The 18,571-nt window shown below is 35.7% G+C and overlaps 1 non-coding gene across 1 annotated transcript; it reads left to right on the top strand.

Moving 5' to 3' along the window:
* The first annotated feature begins 12,168 nt into the window (after positions 1-12,168).
* LOC127740217 (small nucleolar RNA R71) lies at positions 12,169-12,276 on the top strand. Its single transcript, XR_008000898.1, has one exon. It is a non-coding gene; the product is annotated as a small nucleolar RNA R71 (small nucleolar RNA).
* The last annotated feature ends 6,295 nt before the right edge of the window (positions 12,277-18,571 follow it).

Genomic DNA, 18,571 nt, shown 5'->3' with positions numbered 1-18,571 from the left:
AGTGCTTTTTCTATCTCTGAATCAGACTTTTGCTCCAACTCCTCAATTTCAGTCAGAAAATACCTGAAATAGTATAGAAATACACAAACTCATAGTAGAATCCAAAAATATAAATTTAACGCTAATACCTATAAGAGCTTAATAAAAACTAAACAAAACATGTTAAAAACTATATGAAAATGATGCGAAAAAGCGTATAAAATATTCACTCATCAGGGGTGGTACCTATAAAGACACTCTGATGCCTAAGTTAGCAAGGGGGTAAGCAGTTTTAGAGTATTTACACTTGCATTTACCTAAGTAAGACAGTGTATTTATAGAGAGGATCCAATAACCACCGTTCGTATGGTTCCACTTCTAAAGGTGGATAACCATTCCCTTATCTTAGGGTTGTTGAGATATCTCTTCTAGAAGTGGGTGAGAGATTTTATGGAGTAGTTACTTATTTGAATCTATTAGTTCATGTTGAATCTGACCTCTTTGAGGAAGTCGGGCATGTGATGAAGGCCAAACCATTGGTTTGGGCCTTTTTAACATAGTTGGGCCTAGCCATAGCACAGGGGCAGGGTATGAACAGTTACTAATACTAGTATCTTGAAACGATTACACTATATGTTTAATACAATTAAATTTTATACCAAAAAAATACATAATCCAAAACTATGTGTTCCTTGAATTAATATTCCAATTAATTTTTAAGAGAATACATAAAAAATTTTAAAATTTAGTTTGGGAGGGATAGAAACCACTTAAGAATGGTGTATAGGAAAAGTAGTTATTAATGACTTCTTAGTAAGATAGAAACTACACTTACAGTTATTTTTCCATGAACTACGTGATTTTTATTGTAAATTTTGAACTACAACAATATTTATTACCCATTAACTTTTTAATTTAAATTATATATTCAATTTTAATTTTAAATATGATATCAAATTCAAATATATTGATTTTAAAATTTTATTTTTGTAACTTAAATATATTGATATCAAAATTTAAAATTTAAAAATAAATACGTAATTTGAATTAAAAAATTAGTGGGCAAAGATATTGTTGCAGTTCACAGTTCACGATAAAAGTCACGTAGTTCGTGAAAAAATAACTACAAGTATGATTTCTATCTTATCAGGAAGTCATCAATAACTACTCTTCCTAATACCATTCACAAGTGTTTCCATCCCTCCCAAGTTATACTATATTTTTCATTTTTAAACCGTTTAAAAAAATTAAATAAACGGTTAATTTTTTTCACAAACATTTTATTTTCTTTAACATTCCAACAGGATAAATGGCCATTGATGCAAGAGCATCTTATTTACTTTTTTTTTTTGTGTTTCTTGGGTGAAATTGATGACTTTGTGCTTGATAACCATGTACTTTTATATAATATTCTATTAGTACTTTGAGTATTTGAATTTTTTGTTAATTGTAGGTAAATAATAGCAAAAGAAGATTAAAGCACAAGCAAAGCAACACAACCAGGAAAGCAGTCCCAAGAAAGTAGAGGAGAGGGCGTGCAACACGCCAAAAGGGAGTATGTGCCACATACATAGGCAACCAAAAATAGAGACTTGGTGTGCCACACGACAACATGAGGGCATGGCACGCCGGGCCAAAACTCCATGGATAACTTTGTCCATAAAGTGGCCGTGCAACCCTGACCTCTCTATACTCCAATGAACATAACTTGAGCTGTAAAAGTCTAAATGAAGCACGTTTAGGGGACTAAGATAGGTAACATCTAGAACTTTCCAATGATATATAATAGTCTATAGTGTATGTGCAAAAATGTGAGTGTGAAATACGCCAAAATCAGGGCTTGTCACACGCCCACAAAGCATGTTCTAGGAGGCCAAGAAGCATGGCGTGTAACACGCCAAGTTCAACGGGTGTCCCATTTTGGCACGCCTTCGAAGGAGCACTCATGCGTACGCATCCCCTGTGCATACTAACAAGAAATGAAGTTTGCTAAATCATGCGTACGCGCAAGGCTTGAAAGTTTGATGGATCATGCATACGCATCCCCTATGCGTACGCATGAATAAGAAATTTTACCTAGTCATGCGTACCTATATCCCATGCGTACGCATGACCCCACTTCAACAAAGGGGCATGTAACACGCCCATTTACAAGGGCGTGCCATTTTGGCACGCCTTTGAGGCCTCCATAATGCGCACAGTTGGTGTGCAACACGCCAGGTTGTGCCACATGCCCAATACCCCACCTCCCAGGATTGAAGAAAGTTTGACATGCCACATGCCAGGTGCAAGGCGTGGCACACCGGGCCAACACTTTAGAGGCTCCAAAATCAAGCACTCTAAGAACACAGAGGGCGTGAAACATGCTGCAATAAGGACATGTAACACTCCGCAGCAAGGGCGTGTCACACGCCAAGAAGAATGAAGCTCCAGAGATATCCAGAGGCTGGTGTGCCATATGCCATAAATAGGGCATGCAACACACCAAAAAGGCAGCTTCCAAGTGAACCAAACTTTGGGCGTGTGACATGCCTGAGTACAAGGGTGTGCCATTTTTTGTATGGGGCGGGCAACACACCATTGACCCAAGCAAGTGCAAGCCTCCATTTGAAGCCCAAGACCATGTTGGATAATGAGAAGTTGAATCACTAAAAGCCTTGAACCTGAATCACAATTGAATGTTGAAGATTAAATGTGGAAGATTCGATTTGATTTCATTTTGTTTTGAATGTAATTAATTTTGAATTTAATGATTAGGTTTCTTTTAGTTGAGCGTATAAGGTTTCTAATAACCTACCTTCAGGACCTTTTTGGCCTTTTTCATTCTGACTTTTTGATTTTGAAGTTTAGCATGAGTAACTAATTTTCTCGGTTAATGTTTGGAGCTCTATTGATTCCTATGGACTAATGTTATAGCTTTTCTACTTTGACTAATGCGTTGATGTTTTCTTAAGAAAGAGTTTTCATTCTTCATCTAAAGGATTTGAATGTGTTCGAAAATAATTATCTTCTGACTTGAATTCTCTTAATATCTTGGAAAAGTTTATTAAATAAATTAAGCTTGAAAACTTCCATTTATGATTCTTAGGTTTTGAACTTGGATTTGAAAAGTGACATCAAATTAACCAAGTTTGGTTCTTGAGAATTGTGTGGTTTCTAAATCGTGAACACTCTTAATCTCTTGTCACAGTTGATTAATCAAGGAATTGATAATTGATTGGGATTAGAGAAATTGAATTACCAAAGAATTAGAGTTTGATTATTTATGATTTCCCATAAGTACAACTTTGCATAATCAAGGTGGAGAGTGAAAAGCTTTTTTTCGAAAGTCTCAATATATCTGAAACCTTAACTCTTTTGAATCATATTACTTTTTCTATTATTTACTATTTTCTTTTGTTTAATTCATTATTTTTATGCAATTGCTCTTGAAACAGTTGATTTTAATTGTCTAACTAGAATAATCAATTGATTATTGCTTGCTTAATCTATTAATCATTGTGGGAATGATAACCCACTCTTGTGGTATTACTTGAAACGATTTGATGCACTTGTCGATAGTTTGTGGTTTTGAAAATTAGCATCAAGTTTTTGGCACCATTTAGTTAATTGATTACCTAGATTAGACACCTTTTATTTTTTTTGTTTCTCTTCAATTTCAAAAAAAAAATATTCCTTTCTGTTCTTTTCTATTTTCTTTTTTTTCCACATGGTGCCCTTAATTTAGTTTTGCGTTTGGTGCTAGAAAAATAATGGAGAGAGACCACATGAGTTACCACTCACACTCAAGGAATCAGAAACTATCTGAAGTTTGGTTGGTAAAGGCACAAAGAAGGAAACTTCCATGTTCTATATCCCATCTATCAAGAACCATCATCTCTTTATTCATATCAGGAACCATCATATAATTATTCATATCAAGAATCACCATCTCTCTATCCATATTAAGAACCATCATCTCTTGAGCTTTCCATGAAAAAACTAGAGAATACTGTTACTGAGTTTACTCAATACGCTCAAAGCTGAACACATGAGATAAGAATAAATAGAAAAAAATGAAGAAACATGTGGAATTGATTACCAAGCATGTGACAGAGGAACCAGAAAATTCCTTCCCAAGAGAAGCAATGAAAATTCCTACAAAAGAATGTGAGAGAATCATTCAAAAGAGTCCATCCTCCAGTGTATCAGAGAGCTACATGGGGGTTAATTTAATTGACACATTAATTCAAGAAGTTCTTATGAAGGGACCCTTTCAAACACTACATAACACTTAAGTTCTGAAAAAGAAGAAGAGCTAGAAGAGGTGAAGACAATCGAGGAAAGCCCAGAAAGAAGGATCGTGATCAATGAACAAAAGACAATATCCGTGAAAAGGAGATGGTTAGGTAAAATCAACTGAGCCTCCTAATGAATCCATATTTGATGATATATTTTGGTTTGATTTGATTGGATTTCATCATATAAACCCACATTTATTCATCTAAATAGCATACTTTTGTATTCTCTCCCTAAATTGAGCCTAACTGTGAAAACATGCTATTTTGTGCTTAATTTAAATCCCACTTTCATCCCATTTGATGCCTTGATGGTTTTGATGAGTGATTTCGGGGGTAATAGGTTGGAATGGCTTGATAAGAGTTGAAGGAAAGTATTGAAAAAGGGAGAAAACATGAAGAAATCAAAGGAGAAGAGCACAATGGCGTGTGCATACACACAAGAACCGCAAAGCCATGTGTGCGTACGCACAAGAAGAAAATCAGCAAGTGTGCGTACACACACACCTGTGTATACACACAGGTCCCACTGCGTGACTCATTTAATGCAAATCGCTGGAGGCGATTTTTAGGCCTCTAGGGCCCAGTTTTAAACTTTCTGAAGCTGATTGAGTGCTATATCAAAGAGGGCCTCCTTCCAAGTGAAAGGAGGAGCAATAAGGGTTAGTTTTGCATCATGTAGTTCATTTTCTAAAGAGAGAAGCTTCCCATTCTCTCTAGAACCTAGGTTTCTTAGTTCAATTTCTTGTAATTTCTACTTTTAATTCTTGTTTTCATTTACTTTTCCTTGTCATTTATTGTTATTGCATCTTTTTTCTTCTTCAATTCTCTTGTTAATTTTACTTTTAATTAATGCATTTTATGTTTTATGTCCACTTATTGCTTTCTTTAGTTGTTATTATGATTGTCTTGCTTTTGGTAATTAGAATTTATTTTTAATGCAATTTAATATTATTTTATTTTCATGCACATCAAGTGTTCGATGAAATGCTTGGCTTAGTTTTCACTTAGTTTTTCTCCACTCTTGGCTTGAAATTGATGACTTTGGTGATCCTTGAGTCATTAATGTCCGTTCTTGTTTGATACATTAGAGTAGTTAGTTAATTTGGTTTCTATTGACTCTATGTGACCCTTAGTGTTGACATAGGACTTATGGATTGAAATCAACTTTGCCTATTTGACTTATCTTGAGTGTAAGGTTGACTAAGTAGGATTAACTCTTCATAATCATCATATGTTTGTGGTCAATGTCTAGGATAGGTAACCTTAGCTCTCAATTTACTTGCCAAGAGGTTTCTTGCACTTTAATTTTCCTTGCTTTGGCTGTTATTGCTTTGATGTTTTACTTTCTTGCATGTTTAGTTTTCACACTTTTGGTTGAAAAATTGGGTGTTGGGTGGAATTGAGTTGTGGATGTCCATTCCGCATTGTGTGAGGATTGTTAATTTGTTTGGTTTCCCTTGCTATTTTTCAAACTTCATGATCATTTACTTTCTTGCTATTTACAACTCTTGCTCTCTTGTTTGCTTTCCTAATTCCCCATGTTCCTTCATAGCCAATAATTGTACATTTCATTGCAACTCCTAGGGAGAACGACCCGAGGTTGAATTACTCTTGATCTCGGTTACTTTAATTTGAATTTAACATTTGATTGATGCTCAATTGTTGGGTTTGGACTATACTTTCAACGTGAATCCTATTTTTAGTGCGAAAATCCAAACCCATGCTCTTGGGCATTTCTTTTGATCAATGTGTGTGTTCTAAACCGCGGGCACTTAGAATACGCACATTGTCTTTTATCACACCACATACCCTATTTTTCCTCAAGTCTTGTTGTTTGTGTGTTCATACAGCAACCCGGAGCCCCGGTGCCCACCAGCTGAAGGTGGAGCCTCTTAAAGCATCTCTTCACCCCCCAGATTTAGTGCATGCACGGAGGACCGTGCAACGTTTAAGTGTGGGGGAGGATCCGCAATTTTTGGGGCGTAAATCTCTTTTTCTCAACACTATGCACTAATTTTTTTCTTTAGTCTTTAGTAGTTATGTCTTTTGTGAATATTTGTTAGTATTTTATTTCATTGCACTTTGTTTAGTTTACTTGTATATATCTTAGCTTGTTTATAGTATATTTTTGGTAAATGTTTGCATTTGCATGGTAGAGTAAATAATTTTGGTAAAAACAACAAGGAATTTTCATGAAACTCCTTTTAGGGCATTCCATTGATTGGATTTGAAAATTTGTTTTTGAACTTGCTTGAAGTATCTTTTTATGGAACATAAAAAAGAGCTTGAACAAAATACCTAGTGAGATTTGAGCTTTAATTGTATGGTTGCACATTTTCAACCACAACTTTTTGTTATTGTATGATATACTCCTTTTATGATTGTGTTCTTAGATTTGCTTTAGTCTATATGTCCTATGTCTGATGTTTTAAATCGCATTTAGTATGATTGAGGCCATTTTTTTTAAATTAAACTCACTAACCCATATGGCCAACCCTTATATTCACCATTGTAAACCACTTTTGAGCCTTTAATTCCCCTTTGTTCTAATTTTCAGGACATCATTTATCCTAAGCGAAAGACCATTAATGTCCATGAATTGTATCTTTGATTAGCTTGGGTTGAGTGTGTATGTTAATCAAGTGTGGGGAGGATTTATGGGAAACAATGGTAGAAAGTTGTTTTGGGTTCTCATTGTGAAATATTTGGAAAAATGGGTAATCACTCATGCATATTTTACCTGAAAACATATGCATATCTTTTTGATAATATAAGAAAATAATTCTGGTGTACATACTATGATAAAAAAAAAAGAAAAAAGAAAAAAAGGAAAAGTGGTGCACAAAATTGTGATCATCAACAATGGCTCCAAAGACTTGGTAGCGCTCTCAAACGTGAATCACACTTAGTCACAACTCCGCACAACTAACCAGCAAGTGCACTGGGTCGTCCAAGTAATAGCTTACGTGAGTAAGGGTCGATCCCACGGAGATTGTTGGTATGAAGCAAGCTATGGTCATCTTGTAAATCTCAGTTAGGCGGATAATAAAGGTTATGGAGTTTTCGAATAATAAATAAAGCAGAAAATAAAGATAGAGTTACTCATGTAATTCAATGGTGGGAATTTCAGATAAGTGTGTGGAGGTGCTTGTCCCTGTTGGATCTCTGCTTTCCTACTGCTTTCATCCAATCCATCTTACTCCTTTCCATGGCAAGCTGTATGTAGGGCATCACTATTGTCATTGGCTACATCCCATCCTCTCAGTGAAAATGGTCCAAATGCTCTGTCACAGCACGACTAATCATCTGTCGATTTTCGATCATGTTGGAATAGAATCCCTTGATTCTTTTGTGTTTGTCATCACGCCCAACAATCACGAGTTTGAAGCTCGTCACAGTCATTCAAACCCAGAATCCTACTCGGAATACCACAGACAAGGTTAGACTTTTCGGATTCCCATGAATGCCGCCATCAATTCTAGCATATACCACGAAGATTCTTATTAAGGAATCCAAGAGATATGCGCCCGGTCTAACGTAGAACGGAAGTGGTTGTCAGTCACGCATTCATTGGTGAGAATGATGATGAGTGTCACGGATCATCACATTCATCATGTTGAAGTGCAACAAATATCTTAGAATAAGAACAAGTGGAATTCAATAGAAAATATTAGTAATTGCATTGAAACTTGAGGTATAGCAGAGCTCCACACCCTTAATCTATGGTGTGTAAAAACTCCACCGTTAAAAATACATAAGTGATGAAGATTTAGGCATGGCCGAATGGCTAGCCCCCAAAGCGTGATCAATAGTCTCCTCAGATGAATAATAAAATAAAACTGAGACCAAAGATATCTAATACAATAGTAAAAAGTCTTATTTATACTAGACTAGTTACTAGGGTTTACAAAAGTAAGTAATTGATGTAGAAATCCACTTCCGGCGCCCATGATCTGAGGCTTATCTTGGAGTTGAACGCTAAGTTGTAACGTGTTTTTGGCATTCAACTCTGGTTCGTGCCGTGTTTCTGCCTTTTGACTCCAGAATGCAGCATGGAACTGGGGTTGAGAGCCAGTTTATGTCATCAAATCTCGAATAAAGTATGAACTATTATATATTTTTGGAAAGCGCTGGATGTCTACTTTCCAACGCCATTGAGAGTGGGCCGTTTGGAATTCTGCAGCTCCAGAAAATTCATTTCGAGTGCAGGGAGGTCAGAATCCAACAGCATCAGCAGTCCTTTGTCAGCCTTCTTATCAGAGTTTTGCTCAGGTCCCTCAATTTCAGCCATAAATTACCTGAAATCACAAAAAAACATACAAACTCATCGTAAAGTTCAGAAATGTGAATTTAGCATAAAAACTAATGAAAACATCCCTAAAAGTAGCTAGATCCTACTAAAAACTATCTAAAAACAATGCCAAAAAACGTATACATAATCCGCTCATCGCAACACCAAACTTAAATTGATGCTTGTCCCCAAGTAACTAAAAATCAATTAGGATAAAAAGAAGAGAATATACTATAAAGTTCAGAATATCAATGAATATTAATTCTAATTAGATGAGCGGGACTTGTAGCTTTTTGCTTCTAAACAGTTTTGGCATCTCACTTTATCCTTTGAAGTTTAGAATGATTGGCATCTCTAGGAACTTAGAATTTCAGATAGTGTTATTGATTCTCCTAGTTAAGTTTGTTGATTCTTGAACACAGCTACATTTATGAGTCTTGGCCGTGGCCCTAAGCGCTTTGTTTTCCAGTATTACCACCGGATACATAAATGCCACAAACACATGACTGGGTGAACCTTTTCAGATTGTGACTCAACTTTGCTAAAGTCCCCAGTTAGAGGTGTCCAGGGTTCTTAAGCACACTCTTTTTGCTTTGGATCACGTCTTTAACCACTCAGTATCAAGCTTTTCACTTGGACCTGCATGCCACAAGAACATGGTTTAGGGACAACTTGATTTAGTCGCTTAAGTCTGGATTTTAGTTTCTTGGGCCCTCCTATCCATTGATGCTCAAAGCCTTGGATCCTTTTTACCCTTGCCTTTTGGTTTTAAGGGCTATTGGCTTTTTCTGCTTGCTTTTTCTTTTTCTTTCTATTTTATTTTTTTTCTTTTTTCGCCAAATTTTTTTTTTTCACAAGCCTTTGCTATTCTTTGCTTTTTCTTGCTTCAAGAACCAATTTCATGATTTTTTAGATTACCAATATCATTTCTCTTTGTTCATCATTCTTTCAAGAGCCAACAATTTTAACATTCATAAACAACAAGATCAAAAATATGCACAGTTCAAGCATTCATTCAGAAAACAGAAAGTATTGTCACCACGTCAATATAATTAAACTAAATTCAAGGATAAATTCGAAACTTATGTACTTCTTGTTCTTTTGTATTAAAAACATTTTTCATTTAAGAGAGGTGAAGGATTTATGGAATTATTTATAGCCTTAAGACATAGTTACTCAATACTAATGATCATGAGGTAGAGACACAAAACATAAACACACATATAGCATAAAAATTGAAAAACAGAGATAAGAACAAGGAAGTTAAGGAATGAGCCCACCTTAGTGAGGGTGGCGCCTTTTTGAAGGACTAATGGTGCTTTTTGAGCTCCTTTATGTCTCTTTCTTGCCTCTGTTGCTTGATCCCTAGTGATTTTGGTGCTCTTATCCTTAGTTGCTCCCAATAGTTGTGTGGAGAAAAATTTATCCCCTGAGGTATCTCAGGGATTTCTTGATGAGGGAATTCCTCATGCTCTCTTGATGTGCAGTCAAATGCTCTTCTACTATGCTATGGACCCTTGAGATGAATCTCTCCATCTTCCATTACTCGGAGGTGGAAAATTTTTTTTGTCTTCCTTTTTCTCTTTTTTTTTTGAGGTTTCTCTGGCCTTAGGTGCCATCAATGGTTATGGAAAAACAAAAAGGCTATGCTTTTACCACACCAAACTTAGAATGTTGCTCGCCCTCGAGCAAAGAAAAAAGAATGGAAGAAGAAGAAGAAGATATGGAGGAGAGGGGGAAAGGTGTGTATTCGGCTATGTAGGGTGGGTTTGGGTGGGAAAGAGATGATGGATGTGAGTGGTGAAGAGGTAATGGGGAAGAGAGATTGAGGTGATTGGTGGAGAAGAGAGAAGGTGAGTTAAGGTAGGTGGGGATCCTGTGGGGTCCACAGATCCTGAGGTGTCAAGAATTTAACATCCCTGCACCAATGAGGCATGTAAAATGCCATCTGAGTGCAATCCTTGCATTTAACGCCAGATTGATGCTTGTTTCTGGCGTTAAACGCCAGCTCTAAGCTTGCTCTGGGCGTTCAACGCCCATCTGCAGCATGTTTCTGGCGTTAAACGCCAGCTTTCCTCAGTGTGCAATCCTGGCGTTTAAACGCCAGATTGCCGTATGTTTCTGGCGTTCAACGTCAGATCCATGCTCTGTTCTGGCGTTGAACGCCAGCCAGATGCTCCTTACGGGCGTTTAAACGCCAGTAAGTCCTTCCTCCAGGGTGTGATTTTTCTTCTGCTGTTTTTGATTCTGTTTTTAATTTTAGTATTTTTTGTGACCCCAGATGATCATGAACCTAATAAAACATAAAAGAACAATAAAAAGAAAAATAAAATTAGATAAATAAAAATTAGGTTGCCTCCCAATAAGCGCTTGTTTAATGTCAATAGCTTGACAGTGAGCTCTCATGAAGCTTCACAGATGTTCAGAGCATTTTTGGGACCTCCCAACACCAAACTTAGAGTTTGAATGTGGGGATTCAACACCAAACTTAGAGTTTGGTTGTGGCCTTCCAACACCAAACTTAGAGTTTGAATGTGGGGGCTCTGTTTGACTCTGCATTGAGAGAAGTTGTTCATGCTTCCTCTCATTACCAAATAACTTGGCATTTAGCTTCATGATGCCTCCTAGATATTGAGCAACTTGCTCTCCAGTTATATCTTCATCCTCTTCAGAGAAAGAATAATCATCAGAGCTCATGAATGGCAGAAAGAGATTTAATGGAATCTCTATGGTCTCTATATGAGACTCAGATTCCTTTGGATCCTCAATAGGGAACTCCTTCCTGCTTGAGTGACGTCCCATGAGATCTTCCTCATTGGGATTCGAGTCCTCTCCCTCCTTCTTGCATTCGGCCATGTTGAGTATATCAATGGCCTTGCACTCTCTCTTTGGATTCTCTTCTGTATTGCTTGGGAGAGTACTAGGAGGGGTTTCAGTAACTTTCTTACTCAGCTGGCCTACTTGTGCCTCCAAAATTCTAATAGAGGATCTTGTTTCACTCATGAAACTTAAAGTGCCCTTTGAAAAATCAGAGACTATATTAGCTAAATTAGAAATGCTTTGCTCAGGATTCTCTGTCTGTTACTGAGAAGATGATGGAAAAGGCTTGCTATTGCTGAGCCTAGTTCGTCCACCATTATTAAAGCCTTGTTAAGGCTTTTGTTGATCCTTCCATGAGAAATTTGGATGATTTCTCCATGATGAATTGTAGGTGTTTCCATAAGGTTCACCTAAGCAATTTACCTCTGCTATTGCAGGGTTATCAGGATCATAAGCTTCTTCTTCAGAAGATGCCTCTTTAGTACTGTTGGATGCATTTTGCCATCCATTTACACTTTGGGAAATCATGTTGACTTGCTGAGTCAACATTTTGTTCTGAGCCAATATGGCATTCAAAGCATCAATCTCAAGAATTCCCTTCCTCTGAGGCGTCCCATTATTCACGGAATTCCTCTCAGAAGTGTACATGAACTGGTTATTTGCAACCATATCAATAAGTTCTTGAGCTTCTACAGGCATTTTCTTTAGGTTAATGGATCCACCTGTAGAATGGTCCAGTGACATCTTAGAGAACTCAAACAGACCATAATAGAATATATTCAGAATGGTCCATTCTGAAAGCATGTCAGAAGGACATCTTTTGGTTATCTACTTGTATCTTTCCCAAGCTTCATAGAGGGATTCACCATCTTTTTGTTTGAATGTCTGAACATCCAATCTAAGCTTGCTCAGCTTTTGAGAAGGAAAGTATTTAGCCAAGAAGGCCGTGACCAGCTTATCCCAGGAGTCCAGGCTATCCTTAGGTTGTGAATCCAACCATGTTCTAGCTCTGTCTCTTATAGCAAAAGGGAAAAGCATGAACCTGTAGATTTCAGGATCTGCTCCATTCATCTTTACAGACTCGCAGATCTGTAAGAACTCAGTTAAAAACTAATAGGGATCTTCTGATGGAAGTCCATAAAATTTGTAGTTTTGTTACATTAGAGCAACTAGTTGAGGTCTCAGCTCAAAATTGTTTGCTTCAATGGAAAGAATTGAGATGCTTCTTCCATCAAACTTGGAAGTAGGTGTAGTATAATCACTAAGCATCCTTCTTGCATTATTGTTGTTAGGTTCGGCTGCCATCTCCTTTTCTTATTCGAAAATTTCAGCAAGGTTGTCTCTGGATTGTTGTAATTTAGCTTCTCTTAGTTTCCTCTTCAGAGTCCTTTCAGGTTCTGGATCAGCTTCAACAAGAATGCCTTTTTCCTTGTTCCTGCTCATATGAAAGAGAAGAGAACAAGAAAAGAAGAGAAGAGGAATCCTCTATGTCACAGTAAAGAGGTTCTTTATTATTAGTAGAAGAAGAAAGGGAATAAAGAAAGGAGAATCCAAACAGAAGGGTGAGGATAGGGGTAGTGACTTGAGATGAAGAGAGGCGAAGAGAAGTGTTAGTAAATGAATAAATAAGTAGGAAAAGATGAGAGAGGGAGAAATTTTCAAAATTAATTTTGAAAAGCAGTTAATGATTTTTGAAAATTAAAGGTGAGATAGAATTAAAATTAAAATTTAAAACAATTAGTTAACTAAAAAGAATTTTGAAAAAGAGGGAGATATTTTTGAAAATTAGAGAGAGAAAAGTAGTTAGGTGGTTTTGAAAAAGATAAGAAACAAACAAAAAGTCAAATAGTTAGTTGAAAAAGATTTGAAAATCAAATTTTAAAAGATAAGAAGATAAGAAGTTAGAAAAGATATTTTAAAATCAAATTTTTGAAAAAGATAAAATTTTGAAAAAGATATGATTAAAAAGATATGGTTAGAAAAGATTTAATTTTTTAAAATTAAAATTAATTACTAACTAAAAGATAAGATTCTAGAATTTAAAGATTGAACCTTTCTTAACAAGAAAGTAACAAACTTCAAATTTTTTAATCAATCATATTAATTGTTAGCATAATTTTTGAAAATAAAGATAAAATTAAGAAAAAGAGTTTTGAAAAATATTTTAAAGAATTTTTTAAAATTAATAAAAATTAAAAAGATTTAATTTTTGAAAAAGTTTTGAAAAGATAAGATTTTTAAAATTGAAATTTTGACTTGACTAACAAGAAAACAACTTATTTTAAAAATTTTTGACTAAGTCAACTCAAATTTTCAAAATTTATGAGAAAATTAAGGAAAATATATTTTTTTATTTTTAAATTTTTAATGAAGAGAGAGAAAAACACAAATATTACCCAAAACATGAAAATTTTGGATCAAAACCAATGATCCATGCAAGAACACTATGAATGTCAAGATGAACACCAAGAACACTTTGAAGATCATGATGAACCTCAAGAACATATTTTTGAAAAATTTTTTATGCAAAGAAAACATGCAAGACACCAAACTTAGAAATATTTAATGCATGGACACTATGAATGCAAAAATGCATATGAAAAACAATAAAAGACACAAAACAAGAAAACATCAAGATCAAACAAGAAGACTTACCAAGAACAACTTGAAGATCATGAAGAACACTATGAATGCATGAATTTTCGAAAAAATAATGCATAAATTTTTAAAAAACATGCAATTGACACCAAACTTAAAAATTGACTCAAGACTCAAACAAGAAACACAAAATATTTTTGGTTTTTATGATTTTATGATTTTTTTGGATTTTCTTTTATATTTTTCGAAAAACATGTAGGAAAAAGAAAGTAATGAATCCAAAGTCCTCAATCAAAATCCTGTGAATTAGCGATGGCTTAATAGCCAGCCAAGCTAAAACATGTTATATGAAACTCTAGGATTCATTCTTGAAAACTCTGAAAATTTTCGAAAATAGGTGAGAAATTTTGAAAAATATTTTTGAAAACTTTTTGAAAAGAAAATAAAAAAATAAAATTACCTAATTTGAGCAACAAGATGAACCGTTAGTTGTCCAAACTCGAACAATCCCCGGCAACGACGCCAAAAATATGGTGCACGAAATTGTGATCATCAACAATGGCTCCAAAGACTTAGTAGCGCTCTCAAACGTGAATCACACTTAGTCAAAACTCTGCACAACTAACCAGCAAGTGCACTGGGTCGTCTAAGTAATACCTTACGTGAGTAAGGGTCAATCCCACGGAGGTTGTTGGTATGAAGCAAGCTATGGTCATATTGTAAATCTCAGTTAGGCGGATAATAAAGGTTATGGAGTTTTTGAATTATAAATAAAGAAGAAAATAAAGATAGAGTTACTCATGTAATTCAATGGTGGGAATTTCAGATAAGTGTGTGGAGGTGCTTGTCCCTGTTGGATCTCTGCTTTCCTACTACTTTCATCCAATCCTTCTTACTCCTTTCCATGGCAAGCTGTATGTATGGCATCACCGTTGTCAATGGCTACATCCTATCCTCTCAGTGAAAATGGTCCAAATGTTCTGTCACAGAACAGCTAATCATCTGTCGGTTCTCGATCATGTTGGAATAGAATCCTTTGATTCTTTTGCGTTTGTCATCTCGCCCAACAATCGCGAGTTTGAAGCTCGTCACAGTCATTCAATCCCAAAATCCTACTCGGAATACCACAGACAAGGTTGGAATTTTCGGATTCCAATGAATGCCGCCATCAATTCTAGCTTATACCACGAAGATTCTGATTAAGGAATCCAAGAAATATGCGCCCGGTCTAAGGTAGAACGGAAGTGGTTGTCAGTCACGCATTCATAGGTGAGAATGATGATGAGTGTCACGGATCATCACATTCATCTTGTTGAAGTGCAACGAATATCTTAGAATAAGAACAAGTGGAATTGAATAGAAAATAGTAGTAATTGCATTGAAACTTGAGGTACAGCAAAGCTCCACACCCTTAATCTATGGTGTGTAGAAACTCCACCGTTAAAAATACATAAGTGATGAAGGTTTAGGCATGGCCGAATGGCCAGCCCCCAAAACGTGATCAATAGTCTCCTCCGATGAATAATAAAATAAAACTGAGACCAAAGATATCTAATACAGTAGTAAAAAGTCCTATTTATACTAGACTAGCTACTAGGATTTACAGAAATAAGTAATTGATGCAGAAATCCACTTCCGGGGCCCACTTGGTGTGTGCTTGGGCTGAGCTTGATCTTTACATGAGCTGAGGCTTATCTTGGAGTTAAACGCCAAGTTGTAACATGTTTTTGGCGTTCAACTCTGGTTAGTGACGTGTTTCTGGCGTTTGACTCCAGAATGCAGCATGGAACTAGCGTTGAGCGCCAGTTTATGTCGTCAAATATCAAATAAAGTATAAACTATTATATAATGCTGGAAAGCTCGGGATGTCTACTTTCCAACGCCGTTCAGAGCGGGCCATTTGGAGTTATGTAGCTCCGAAAAATCCATTTCGAGTGGAGGGAGGTCAGAATCCAACAGCATCAGCAGTCCTTTGTCAGCCTTCTTATCAGAGTTTTGCTCAGGTCCCTCAATTTCTGCCAGAAATTACCTGAAATCACAGAAAAACACACAAACTCATAGTAAAGTCTAGAAATGTGAATTTAGCATAAAAACTAATGAAAACATCCCTAAAAGTAGCTAGATCCTACTAAAAACTACCTAAAAACAATGCCAAAAAGTGTATAAATTATCCAGTCATCAAAAAGAAAATAAAATGTAAATAAAAGATGCATATGTGTATGAATTGGAAAGAGGATGCATGAGTGAATGTGAGAAAAGAAATAAATGGGAAGTTAGGTTGTTTTGTTATGTATATAGGATGATATAGGACTAGGTGGGATACTTGAGCTAATCAAAGATCCAATCTCTTAGCCCATTTAACCATTTTAATCCTACTTTTACCCTAGCTCCATTACAACTCTCAAAAGTCCTCATGATATTTGCATTCATGCATCAAATATTAGTTGATTGTTAGATGACTTGCAAATCTTTAGGAAACATGATTAAAGGAGAATTGAGTGATTAAGCCCTACACACTGAGTAATTAGAGTGTAAACACTTTCGGTGAAGGGTTTAATTGCTCAATTCTATGTTTTCATCCCTTATCTTGTATCTTCTTGCAAGTTATTAAACTTAATCTTGAAAAATTTCAAATCAAATCTTTGGATATGGATCATATTGCAATATTTGCTTTGCCTTGACCCTAAGTTTCTACCTTGAATTGATTGAGATTCTCTTGTTTATTTTTTCCAAACTCAATAGAAATAACAGTATATATATAGATAGATAGTATTTAGCATAGTTCTTGCATGTAGTTAGTTGCATTGAATAAATTTCTTACCCTTCGATCATTCTCCTTTGATTGTGATTAGCATGAGGACATGCTATTGTTTAAGTGTGGGGGAAGTGATGAATCCATATTTGACGATATATTTTGCTTTGATTTGAGTGGATTTCATCATATAAACCAGATTTATTCATCTAAATAGCATACTTTTGTATTCTCTCCCTAAATTGAGCCTAACTGTGAAAACATGCTATTTTATGCTTAATTTAATCAAATTTATCCCACTTTTAACCCATTCGATGCCTTGATGGTTTTGATGAGTGATTTCAGGTGTAATAGGTTAGAATGGCTTGATAAGAGTGGAAGGAAAGCATGGAAAAGGGAGAAAACATAAAGAAATCAAAGGAGAAGAGTACATTGGCGTGTGCGTATGCACAACCTACTATGCGTATGCACAAGAACCACAAAGCCATGTGTGCGTATGCACAACTCCCTGTGCGTACGCACAAGAAAAAAATCAGCAAGTGTGCGTACGCACACACCTGTGCGTATGCACAGGTCCCAACGCATGACTCATTTAATGCAAATTACTGGGGGCAATTTTTGGGCTTCCATGGCCCAATTTTGGATTTTATGAAGCTGATTGAGTGCTATATCAAAGAGGGCCTCCTTCCATGTGAAAGGGGGGAGCAATAAGGGTTAGTTTTGCATCATGTAGTTCATTTCTCTTATTATTTCTTTTATTTTTGCCATTTTTATGTTATGAACACTCTTTGTTAATTTTACTTTTAATTATTGCAATTTATGTTTAAGTTCATTCATTGCTTTCTTTAGTTGTTATTATGATTGTCTTGCTTTTGGTAGTTACAATTTATTTTTAATGCAATTTTATAATATTTTATTTTCATGCACATCAAGTGTTCGATGAAATGCTTGGCCTAGTTTTCACTTAATTTTTCTCCACTCTTGGCTTGAAATTAATGACTTTGGTGATCCTTGAGTCATTGATGTCCATTCTTGTTTGATATATTAGAGTAGTTAGTTAATTTGGTTTCTATTGACTCTATGTGACCCTTAGTGTTGACATAGGACTTATGGATTGAAATCAACTATGCCTATTTGACTTATCTTCGGTGTAAGGTTGACTAAGTAGGATTAACTCTTCATAATCATCATATGTGTGTGGTCAATGTCTAGGATAGGTAACCTTAGCTCTGAATTTACTTGCCAAGAGGTTTCTTGCACTTTAATTTTCCTTGCTTTGACTGTTATTGCTTTAATGTTTAATTTCTTGCATGTTTAGTTTTCACACTCTTGGTTGAGAAATTTGGTGTTTGGTGGAATTGAGTTGTGGATGTCCATTCTGCATTGTGTGAGGATTATTAATTGGTTTGGTTTCCCTTGCTATTTTTCATACTTCATGATCATTTACTTTCTTGCTATTTACGTCTCTTGCTTTCTTTCTTAATTCCCCATGTTCCTTCATAGCCCATAATTGTACATTTCATTGCAACTCCTAGGGAGAATGACCGGAGGTTGAATTACTCTTGATCTCGGTTACTTTAATTTGAATTTAACATTTGATTGATGTTCAATTGTTGGGCTTGGACTATACTTGTAACGTCAATCCTATTTTTAGTGCGAAAATCCAAACCCATGCTCTTAGGCATTGTCACCTCCATCTAAAAAAGCAGTTTAAATCAAGCTAAAGAAAGTAAAAGAATGCTTGTTGGAAGGCAACTAAATCATTTCTCTTAACCAACTGGAAGAAGAGAAAAATAATTCAAGCTTAACAAGGATCAACCATCAAGCTAGTGATATTAAAAAACCGCTTGT

This window comes from Arachis duranensis, chromosome 6, assembly GCF_000817695.3.
Source record: "Arachis duranensis cultivar V14167 chromosome 6, aradu.V14167.gnm2.J7QH, whole genome shotgun sequence".
Classification (NCBI taxonomy): domain Eukaryota; kingdom Viridiplantae; phylum Streptophyta; class Magnoliopsida; order Fabales; family Fabaceae; genus Arachis; species Arachis duranensis.
The sequence above is the reverse complement of the archived record's forward strand: the minus strand, read 5'-3'. Positions and strand labels throughout refer to the sequence as shown.